The sequence below is a fragment of the Sturnira hondurensis genome, unplaced genomic scaffold, assembly GCF_014824575.4.
Source record: "Sturnira hondurensis isolate 20B ecotype Veracruz unplaced genomic scaffold, ASM1482457v3 Scaffold0025478, whole genome shotgun sequence".
In the NCBI taxonomy this organism is placed as follows: Eukaryota; Metazoa; Chordata; class Mammalia; order Chiroptera; family Phyllostomidae; genus Sturnira; species Sturnira hondurensis.
Genome location: NW_028098109.1, coordinates 369,028 through 381,248, shown reverse-complemented (window position 1 = coordinate 381,248; position 12,221 = coordinate 369,028). Strand labels below are relative to the sequence as shown.

The 12,221-nt window shown below is 37.1% G+C and overlaps 1 protein-coding gene across 1 annotated transcript in view; it reads left to right on the top strand.

The window, feature by feature from the left end:
- Positions 1–2,180: 2,180 nt before the first annotated feature.
- IL13RA2 (interleukin 13 receptor subunit alpha 2) overlaps positions 2,181–12,221 on the top strand; it is a 50,369-nt gene continuing 40,328 nt past the window's right edge. The window contains exon 1 of the mRNA XM_037039737.1: positions 2,181–2,252. The gene's annotated coding sequence lies outside the window, so the exon portion shown is untranslated. The remainder of the gene's footprint in view (positions 2,253–12,221) is intronic.

Sequence of the window (12,221 nt, the reverse complement as noted above, 5' to 3'; positions counted from 1 at the left end):
AATCCTTCCTCTTTTCCCCTGAAATTCTCTTTTTAGTGTCTTTCTCTTCACATGCAGAAGCAAAAGCTTAGCCTATGCTTTCACTGGGTAAGCTATCAAACCAGGGTGGAAGTTCATATCTAATCAATTGTAACATCTGAGGCATGGTGCATCATTTCCATAGTTCATTTTATTAACTATACTTAGAGTTTGCATGTCTACAGACAAGAACATTGTATTACTTTGAGATATTGTTATAGTTGTATTTCTTTGAATTATACTTTTTCCTTATACCATAGTGTAATAAAGTATGATATAAAAATATTTGCAAGAGCTAAAAGATTTGGTGGGAAAGAGGCTTGAAGAAAACTTCCTGAAGAGTTTTTAAAAAATATTTATTTATTTATTTTTAGAGAGAAAGGAAGGGAGAGAGAAAGAAAGGGAGAGAAATGTCAATGTGTGATTGCCTCTCACCCGCTCCTTACTGGGAACCTGGCCCACAACCCAGGCATGTACCATGACTGGGAATTGAACTGGTGACCTTTAGTTCTCAGTCTGGCTCTCAATCCACTGAGCCACGCCAGCCAGGGCCTGAAGAGTTATTTTTTAATAGAAGATAAATGAATTAATTGGAATTGCATTCACAGGAAAAGAAAAACTTTTAAATTCAGGTTTCCATATTTTTACCATTATGTGAGCAAATTCTTATCATAAAGTACATGATAAGTAACTTCTGACAAAAATAATTGTGAAAGAGCCAAACTAGCTAACACTTGAAAAGCAGACACTAAACTCCCTAAACAATTATCAGTTTCTTTACACCTTTCAATTTCATTTTAGGATGAAGCATTAACTGCACAAATGATATAAAAGAAAAAAAACCTGTTAGGGTAAAACATAAAGTTAGTAATGGAGGGAGCCCTGACTAGTGTAGCTCAGTGGATTGAACACGGGCCTGCGAACCAGACGATCATGGTTCGATTCCCAGTCAGGGCACATGCCTGGGTTGCAGGCCAGTTCCCAGCAGGGGACTCACGAGAAGCAACCATGCATTGATATTTCTCTCCTTCTCTCCTTCCTTTCCCCTCTAAAGATAAATAAATAAAAATTTTTTAAAAAGTTAGTAATGGAGGGAAGACTGTGTCCACAATCCCCTCTTCAGGCAGTCTCTTGCTTTTTTTATTTATTTACATATTTTGTGTAAAATATATCTTTGCTGTCTGAGGGAAGTTATTGCTTGAACCTGTGTCCCACAGCAAGGAAGACAATTTTTATCCATTGAAATAGTAGATGGTATGCAAACTGGATCCAATCTCAATTCATTTCTATTTTGGAATAAATCACTGACATCATTTCATGTACTTTAGAAAAGCATCACAGTATTCTAGCTTCTTATGACTCTTCATAGTTCCTCAGCATGGAGATTAAATCAGGGGTGGATTAAAAACTCTTTGGGGACTTAATAGATGAAGGACAATATCGTGGTGATCTGAGTTTCTTAATTTTATTTCATTTTATTTAGGCTGAAATAAAATCTTGTTTGGTTATGTAAAAAAAATATTTGATAAACGTTCAATGGGAAAAGAGATATATGACACTGAATTTTAATTACAACACCAAGGAATTTAGAAATCAGAGATTCCTTAGGGCAAATGAGAAGGCAATCTTTGTTTGGAATTGAAGGTTGAACTAGATTACTTCTGAGGTTTTATTCAATATTTTTATTGAAACTGAAGTTTAAAAGTGTTCAGTCAATTCCTCAAGGTCACCTAGCTGATTGCAGTAGGAAAAGCCTCAAGTAGAATCCAGGTTTCAGGTTCCTTGTCCATTTATGACTATTGATACTTAAAGATGTTTGAAACTCAAAACAGTGAAGTACTTTGGATAGTGCACTCTGAGGGAACAACATAGACCTGGTAAACCTTTGGATTACGTTTTAATTCTCAGTGTGATGAGTCACATAGGAAAATAACATTGGCATACTGAAATGCCTCTCAGGAACTAATTAAAAAGGAACGAAAATAACTCAGATTAACTTTGTAATTTCCTCTAAATCTTTTGACAAATGTAGTCTTGGATACTGACCTGCTTTGAATGCAGATTTTCTCATGACAGTTGGTAAATTTAGTGGATAAAGCAGAGCTCCTCCTACATTAAAAACTTCGATTGTAAGGTCACTTAAAATTCATTAAGTTTAAGAAGCTGTTCATGGAGACATATTTCATTGGGATTACAGAAGATTTTATTATAATTGGACACATTATTTACTTACAGTAAGTCTGGAACTTAAATTTGGGGGAAGGAGTGTGAGAGTGAGAAGTAAATTGTTTTGAATAATAATTTGTTTCATTTTCTTCATCTTTAAAAATAGGCTTATTTTTTAGCAAAAATAGTTTGTGTGACTTGATACAATATTAATTTGGGGAAATAGAATACTCTTAGCATGGAGCTAATTCATAGATGTTGGATGATTAGCATAAACACCACTATTGCTTTTAACTCTTTTAAATTTATTTTTTAGATAAAAGAGTAGCTTTTTAAAGATGTCTTTTTAAAAAAGTTTTATTTTTTTATTTTAGAGAGAGTGAGGAAGGGGGAGAGAGAGATAGATAGAGAGAAGAACATTGATTTTTGTTCCACTTATTTATGCATTCATTGCTTGATTCTTGTATGTGTCCTGACCAAGGATCAAACCTGCAACATTGGTATTTTGGGAATATGCTTTAACCAATTGAGCCATCTAGCCAGGGCAGCTTTTAATTCTTATTGTTGTTTCCTAATTAACCTGTATTTTCTATAAAAATTATACCTCTTATAAGCAAACCTCATTCTTTCATAATAGCAAGAATAGTTGCATTTTATAGTTAAGAGATTTTCTGAGATTATTTTCTATGAGACTTTTTGGTACAAATGAGAGCATTCACTTTGCAGTAACTTTTCTCTCTTAAACTCAGAAAAAATCATAGAGTTCCTCTAAAATGAATGATTTAATTTATCTTTCTGTGGTGTTTTGAGTTAATTTATAGGCATGCATATCCTTTGTATGTGGTGATTTTATTTATTTGTATAATGTGATTACATGTATTGTAGGGATATTAAAACAAAAATTTTAATTTTCACTGCTTTTGCTGTAAAATGAAGTAGCATCTTATGTATTTAGCTCATATTTTTCTTTGAAGGAATACATAGTTAACATAAATCTAACACTTAAAACATATCACTTTTACACATTGCACTCACTTAGGGTGCTTACAGATTAATTGTCATTTTTAATATGTAAAAGGGTATAGGGAACCAGAACATGAATATAGGGAATTTATCAGCTGTTTTCTATATTAAAAAAATCTAAAAAAAAAATCTTTTCCCTGGCTGGTGTGGATCAGTGGATTGAGCACCGGCCTGTGAACCAAAGGGTCACCAGTTCAATTCCCAGTCAAGGCATATGCTTGGGTTGTGGGCCAGGTCCCCAGTAGAGAGTACATAAGAGGCAATCACATATTGATGTTTCTCTCCTTCTCTTTCTTCCTCCCTTCCCCTCTCTGTAAAACTAAGTATATAAAGTCTTTTTAGGAATCATATTAAAATATAGAATGTTTTAGAGAGTTTAAGACTTAAATAAAGTACATGGGATTATTGTTGTTCCATATTATTACAGAATAATAAACTAAGAAATAAGCAGTCTGGTTTTCAGACACAGCTCTCCCCCATATAGCCTTGTGACCTTGGGATGGACATCCTGTCCCACTCCATCTTAATTTATTCACGTGTAAAATAAATCAAATGTTTTGACTCTGCATAATGTCATGAAAGGCAATAGAAATGTTAGAAATGATTATCCAAACAGCAGGAATAAAAAAAACGGCAGAGCAAGTATTGGATTCTTTTCTTTCTTTTTTTTTGTTTTAATGCTAAGATCTTCCCTGTAAATGAAAAGCTGGTATTTTTTCAAAATGAGAGAAATATCACTTATGTTTTTGCTACAACTTGGAGGAGTGGGGGGTAGGGTGGATTGCTTGTTCCTTTCAATGCACTTTGCAGAGTGTCTTCAAATAATCAATAGGAGGTGGCTTCCGGATACGGGATAAGTGGAAGGCAACTAATAACACTTGAGTTATATGGCCACTATGCTGTAGACATCTTAAATGTACTATCTCATTTAATCATTTCCTAAACCTCAAGTATTATTACCTTAATTTGTTGTTTTTTTAAATTTTTATTTTTTTAATATATTTTATTGATTATACCATTACAGTTGTTCTATTGCCCCCCCTTCATTCCCCTCCACCCGCACACTGCCTCCCCCACCATTCTCCCCCCCTTAGTTTATAACCACGTGTCTCAAGTTCATTTGATTCTATATTTTCCCTACTATTCCTGCCCTCCCCCCATCTATTTTCTACCTACCATCTATGCTACTTATTTTCTGTACCTTCTCCCCCCTTCTCCTCCTCCCACCCCCTGTTTCTAACCCTCCATGTGATCTTCATTTCTATGGTTCCACTCCTGATCTAGCTGTCCTCTTGGTTTGCTTTTGTTTTAGGTGTGGTTGTTAATAACTGTGAGTTTGCTGTCCTTTCATGGTTCATATTTTTCATCTTCTTTTTCTTAGATAAGTCCCTTTAGCATTTCCTATAATAAGGGCTTGGTGATGATGAACTCCTTGAACTTGACCTTATCTGAGAAGCACTTTATCTGTCCTTCCATTCTAAATGAAAGCTTTGCTGGATAAAGCAATCTTGGCTGTAGGTCTTTGGATTTCATGACTTGGAATACTTCTTTCCAGCTCCTTCTTGCCTGTAAGGTCTCTTTTGAGAAATCCGCTGACAGTCTGATGGGTACTCCTTTGTAGGTGACTGTCCCCTTATCCCTTGATGCTTCTAGGATTCTCTCCTTCATTTTGGTCTTGGCTAATGTAATTATGATGTGCCTTGGTGTGTTCCTTCTTGGGTCCAACTTCTTTGGGACTCTCTGAGCTTCCTGGATTTCCCGGAAGTCTATTTCCTTTGCCAGACTGGGGAAGTTCTCCTTTATTATTTGTTCAAATAAGTGTTCCACTCATGGCTGTTTCTTTCCCCCTTCTGGTACCCCTATAATCCGGATGTTGGAATGTTTAAAGATGTCCTGGAGGTTCCTAAGCCTCTCCTCATTTTTTTGAATTCTCATTTCTTCATTCCTTTCTGGTGGGATGTCTTGTTCTTCCTTCTGGTCCATTCCATTGATTTGAGTCCCAGTTTCCTTTCCATCGCTATTGGTTTCCTGGACATCTCCCTTCATTTCAATTAGTTTAGCCTTCATTTGTTCCTCTAATTTGTGACTATAATCAACCAGTTCTGTGAGCATCCTGATAATCAGTGTCTTGAATTGTGCTTCTGAGAGGCTGGCAATTTCTCGGTCGCTTAGAGTTATTGGCTCTGGGACTTTGAGTTCTTCTTGCGCCATCTTTTGGGCTGTTCGTGCCTGTTCCGTAGCAGGATCAGAGCCCTAAGGTGTTCACTAGAGCAGGGCAAGTAAGTTGCTGGGTTGTGACCTTGTATGTGGGGGCGGGGTCAAAGAGGAACAATGGCATCCCGTCTGCCGCCTGCCACCGCAGCCACCACCATCACCGGGGCCAACGTGTTTTGTCCTACTGCACGGGAGTGTGCCACCGCCATCAGCCCTCCACCACTGGGTTCACCCCCTGGGGCCTGCGTGGTCTGTCTCACTGTGCGCGAATGTGCAACCGCGGTCAGTCTGCCCCACACCCCGACTGGTTCCGGGCTGCCTGCTCGCCTAGGTCGGGGGATCTTTCCTGCCCGACCCTGTTCCGCTGCTGGCTCCGCCCCTCTTACCATCCCCGTTGAAGGGTTCGTAGTTGTCGGACTTCCATATAATTCAATTTTCTGGTCTTTGGGTGTGTCTTTGTTCTCCAAACCTTTGATGTATTCAAACTTGGCTGTGGGAGAAGGCACAGTGTTTCCACCTATGCCTCCATCTTGGCGGAAGTCCCTATTACCTTAATTTGTTAGATGAGAAAATATAGACCTGAATTGTCTTGCTGTGACCTGTGTGGCTGTAATGTTCATGCTCTTTCCATCATTCCATGCTGCTTCTAGTGTCATGCCTAGGCCATGCTGAGGAGATAAGCTCTTTGGAATTATGTCTTCCATCCTCTCTGTGGGATCAAAACTTTAGCTGGGGAGAGAGATAATGTGCATGGTTGTGGAGGAGATTGATTTACATAGCATGATTTGGGAGGCAGTTGGCAGGTGCCTACCCACAAATATTATCCTCATTGACTTTTCACAGTCACTTTGCCTGACATTTTTCCACTAAAATCATTACTTTGCTTGTTTGTCTTTGCCACTGCAGAAGTTGGGAGGACGGTCAAATGCATACACCCTTGGGAGAGTTCATATATTAAATGTTTTATCACTTAATACTTTAGCAGGCAGCATGAAATTGGAAAAAGAATTCATATGGTAGAGCCAGGAAAACCTGAAACTGAATTCTGATTATACCATGTCCTAGCTGTTTAACTTGCACATAGTATTTAACCTCTCAGAGCTTCATTTTCTTCTTGAATCAAGCAGATAATAATTCATCTGCATAAACCTTTATTATAATAACTACGATATATTAAACATCTGGTATGGCTAGTTGTGGTAGGATGGGAAAAACACTGGAATGGAAGTCAGAGGACTGTGTCCTGCCATGTCAGTTTCATTCATCCACTTAAGTATTTATTGAACATCTAATATGTGCCATATACTGTGATGAGTACTTGGGATATAACAGTCAATAATTTGAAAGCCCTGATTTTTTATATTTTAAATTCTAGTTTGCGCTAATGTAGCTATATCAATATCCTAGTAATATAGAGAAAGTTTAATATTCTTCACATTTTAGAGATGACAATAAAAATATAACCTTTGACCTCACTTAATTTATAATCTAATGAAGTAGAAATTAATCAGATAATCCTAAAAATTAAAGTGAGATTAAAACCATTATAAGCCTTTTAAGGAAAGAGAGTCAGCACTCTAAAAACATGTAACAGAGGCTTCACTTTAGCTTTCATTAAGCAAGTGATATCTGTGTTAATATCTGAAAAGTGAGTAGGTGCTAACCAGGTCATACTTGTATATGTCCGTACTCAGATTATTTTGGATTTTCTTCAGCTCTACTACACCTTCTTTGGTGGCTGTTGCAGACTTTCCCTCTTTTTAAGCATCCTGCTCAGCTACTATACATTTATTTTCTGGAGGTGTATTTGCTTCCTATTTCACATAGAAAATAGAATCCATCAAGAATCTCTCTGATCCACCCATCTTACCACTTTTATACAGGAATTGGTTTGCATCTTCACCCATAATTTTGTTTTGTTTCAGAGAAAGAACTAGCCCTCTGTTAGTCCAAGTTCAATCTCCTCAACTTTGCTTTAGATTCCATGCCATCCTCTTGCTTTTTCAGAGATCTCTGTACATAATTTTCCCTTATGTATTTTTAAGTTCTTCCCCTCTCTGAGTTCCTTTGTCAGTAAAGGAGATAAAAAACACCGTTCTTGACCCTATCCTGTACAACAAAGACCTGGACAACCTACACAATCAAGCTTCAATAAAAAGTGCTCCACACATAAAACTGTCTTTACCAAAGTCACCAATTTTTCTTACTTCCAAGTAAAACAGACACATTTCAGTTCTTCCTTTCTCCCATGTCCTCTTTTTTCAAGCATGTAGATAACATGGGGAAGACTCACAAAATTCAGTCTGGGAAAAGGAGTATAGAAAGCTTAGGAGGAAGTGCTACCTGAGATAATCTCAGTGACTAAGCATAATCAAGGACTGGTATAGGGAAATCAGGATTAGTATTAGGTTACCTGCTTGGCCGAAGCTTACAGACAGAACAAGACCATGCTTTTTAAGATTTATAGGAAGAAGATGAGACTAAATGTGTACATAAGGTCCAGAAAATTAAAACTGTTGATTGCCATGCTAAATATTTTATGAGATGCAATTACATCACAGAAGTTAGGGCATAGACTCTGAAATGATACTTGCCTGGCTTTGAATCTGATGCCATCACTTGCCTGCTATGAGACCCTGGCATGATCATTTAGCTTCTCTCTGAGTCAGTTTCCTTATTGGCAAAATGGGATGACATAAGTATCCATCTCAAAATGCTGTGGTGATGATTAAGTGAATTAGTACAGTCAAGAGTTTATAAAAGCACTGGTATGCCATAAGCACATTGATTTGTAAACTGTTATTATAAATTATTCAAGCTTGTGAAGGAATTTCAATGGATATGTTTACATTTTGAGAAGGTCACACTACCTACAGCATAAAAAAATGGACTGAATCTGACTTATTGTCAGGTGGAAATGCATCAGTAGGTCACTGCAGTTGATTACTCATATGGTGATGGGTAGGATTGGGGTCATGGCAGTGAAGATGGAGTGATATGGATGAATCAAAGGTATTTAGGGAATGGAATATTTCTGATGTGTGTATATATGAAATGGTGAGTGAAAATAAATGAGAACAAAACAATCCTCTGTTTCTGTTTTAAGACACACCTTGGGAAATCATACTACCATTTGATACTGTAAACTGAGAAAAGGAAGATGACGATAAGTTGCACTAATGTTTGGACTATTCATAATCTCCATGTGTATTCATGTTCTTTGAAACAGAAAGCTGAATTACATTGTCAGTATTTTCAAATCATGTATTGAAAGATTATCTGGATATATCAAGATAACCTGCGTAAGTGGAATTTATTGCTGTTGCAGGAAAGATATATTTTCCTCTCCATGACTTTCTTTGATAAGTACAAGTTTGTTATTTCCATTGCTTAAAAATATTAAGAAGAATCCTTTGATGAGTGATGTGGAACTACCAAGGTAACATGATCAAACATGGTAAATTTGTTTTGGATGTGGAGCTCGTAAGCTTTCCAAAATGAGGGTATCTCTGGAAATATGTAACTAGTTTACAGTCTTAAAGACATATTAGTTCACTTATTCAATCACCAAATATTCATTGTCTGCTATGTGATAGGTATTATGCTAACACAAAAGCAGAAGCAGTTCCTATTCTCATAGGCCTTACAATTAACCAAAAGTAATGGACATTATTTAAATAATCTCAGTAATAAATGTGTAATTTTAAATTCTAACTACTTATCAGCATGTAAGCCATGCCAAGTATGTACTTGTGTGTGTACATTTATACATATATCTCATTGTTTTTGGTAGTAACTATAAAGGAAATCAGAAGGGCCTCGGAGCTCCTGAAAATCATCTTACCCACTTCCAAGGACCAAATCAATGTTAGAAGGTGGGAAGTATTGGTCGTTCTAATCTTCCATGGATACTCATTGAAAGAAATACAAAGCCATGTTCTACAGGTATGATTCTACTACAGGTAGTTTTCTTTTCCCTAGGCAACTTTAACTTTGCTCAGCCAGCAGTGATTAATCCCTAATTATGCAATTAGCCATATCATTTATGTAGCAGGTTTTCAAGAAGAACAATGTACATTGTTGATAATAAATCAGTACTGTGTTATTGAGGAAAAACTTGAACTCCGTGGCATTCTTTTTTTTACGACTTTATTTTTAGAGAGAGGGGAAGGGAAGGAGAAAGAGAGAGAGAGAAAAATCAACGTGTGGTTGCTTCTCATGTGCCCCCTACTGGGGACCTGGTCTGCAACCCAGGTATGTGTCCTGACTGGGAATTGAACCAGCACAGCGACTCTTTGGTTTCCAGGCCTGTGCTAATCTACTGAGCTACATCAGCCAGGGCCAGGTCATTCTGATAATAACCAAAGCATGTGGGATGGGTTGTCAACATCTGGAAAAGGCAAAACAGCATAGGGTTAAAGATGTGTGAGTGTGTCATCAGAAAATCATTTAGAAACTAACTGTGGCAACAGCTCATGATGGTGGAAGAAGTGCTGTGAAAGCAGCTCATATGAGCAAAACCTTTAGAAAGCCAGAGGGGGTCCGCCAGCACTTATATCCTCTTATTTACAACAGTAAATACTTTGAAGGCTTCAAAGGGGGACATTGAATTATTGCCACATAGTATTTTGTCATTGTGAAAAGTTTCTACTTCAGCATTTTGTAGTTGTATTTGCAAGTGGAGTATTTCAGTAAGTGCTCCCTCCCCCCAGGTATCTGATCAAGAGACTTTAGCCCAGGGAAGTGCTACATAGTTTAAATGTTGACCTTCTCTGGAATGAGCTTCTGACTTAAAGGCTATACAGAAAATGAGGGATTGGACTGTATAAGTGCATATTTTTTTATTACTTTGAAATTTGGGATTAAAAGTTTTTGAACTTTTAAGGGATTTGATATACAGTGCTAAATACTCCTCTAGGTTACAGGTTTGCTTAAATAAGAAAGTGGCTTACTTTGCTCTCAGATAACTGGTAGTAGCTAATCCCTGGCTTCATCAAGAGTATGCAATTTTACTGAAGGGGGACAAGGGCGGTGGGCTACTCAGAACTTGTTGTTCTGCCCTGCCTAGAGTGTTTCCCTTATCTGCTTAATTTCTTGATCAAAGGTGGCTCACAATCAATACCACGTTCTAAGCAGCAGGATGGAGAAAGGAGGAAAATAAAAGGGAGAAAAGGTCCATTCTCTTTAAAGTCATGACCCAGAGATTGAAGACAACAGTTCTCTTTATATCTCTCAGGCCAGAATTTAATGGGATGTCACATATAGCAGAAAGGCTGTTCAGAAACAGTCTTCATTTTGTGTGTCCATGTGCCCAGCTGAAACTCGGGGGTTTCCATTACTATTGAAGGAGAAAATAATGGATATTAGGGGACAGCTGGTAATCTCAAGTGCACCTTGTCCAAAAAGGATTGTAGCAATTCATATTTCTACATGTAGCCTGAGAAAAGGTTCACCCTTTTAAATTAATTTTGCTTATATTATAATTTATTTAACTGTAAGTTTATGTAACTTATTTTCTAAAGACTAATTTTCAGAACACTTTTAGGTTCATAGTACAATTGAGAGGAAGGTATAAAAGTTTTCTATACTCCCCTGTGCCCACACATGCGTAGCCTCCCCATTATCAACATCCCCCTCCACAGTGGTACAATTGTTACTGTTGATGAATCTTCATTGCCACATCATAATCACCTAAAGTCCATAGTTTATTCTTAGGGTTCATAGGGTTCACTCTTGATGTTGTATATTCTATGGGTTTAGACACAAGTATAATGACACATATCCATGATTATAGTATTATGTAGAATATTTTCATTGCCCTAAAAATCCTCTATGCTCTGCTCATTCATCTCTCCTGCTCATCCAACCCCTGGCAACCCCCAATATTTTTACTGTCTCCATAGTTATGTCTTTCACAGAATGTCATATAGTTGGAATCATATGGTGTGTAGCTGTTTCAGATTAACTTCTTTCATGTAGTAATTTGCATTTAAAGTGACTCCATGTCTTCTTATGGCTTGATAGCTCATTTCTTTTTAGCCTCGAATGACATTCATTTGTCTAGGTGTTCCATGGTTTACTTATCCAATCACCTCATGGAGGACATCTTGGTTGTTTCTAAGTTTTAGCCATTATGAATAAAACTGCTGTAAACATCTATATGCAGGTTTTTTGTGTATATTAATTTTCAGCTCCAGTGCGTCAATATCAAGGAGCATGATTGCTGGATCATACAGTGAGAGTATAGTTTGGTAAGAAACCACCAAAGTGTCTGTACCATTTTGCATTCTCACCAGCAAATTATGAGAGTTCCTTTTGTTACACATTCTCACCATCATATGTTGTCAGTGTTCTGGATTTTAGGCCATTTTAATGGGTCTGTAGTGAATACATATATTTTGTCTGCTCTTTCAATAGACTTGAAGGCAAGAAACAATGCTTCTTGATTGTTTTCATATCTGCAGCCATGAGTGCAAAATTAATGTTCAGGAAATATTTGTGAAATGAAGATCTGTATGGATGCCTATGACTATGTCAGCACTAATACAGCAATCAAAGGCATAATTATAAAAATAGAAACTCTGAGGTACTATTTTGATGAGATGACTCTAAAGTCTCTTAGGATACATTTGTCTAACTCAGTCTTAAAAGCAGCTGTGAAAACAGTGAGAAAATAGATGATTAGGCAGACCTACCACTTAAGATTATGAAGCAGATTTAGAGGTTTTAAGCAGATGATTATAAAGAACCAGTCCTCATAAAGCACAAAATTCATTTTTATGAGGGGTAATCAGTCCAAT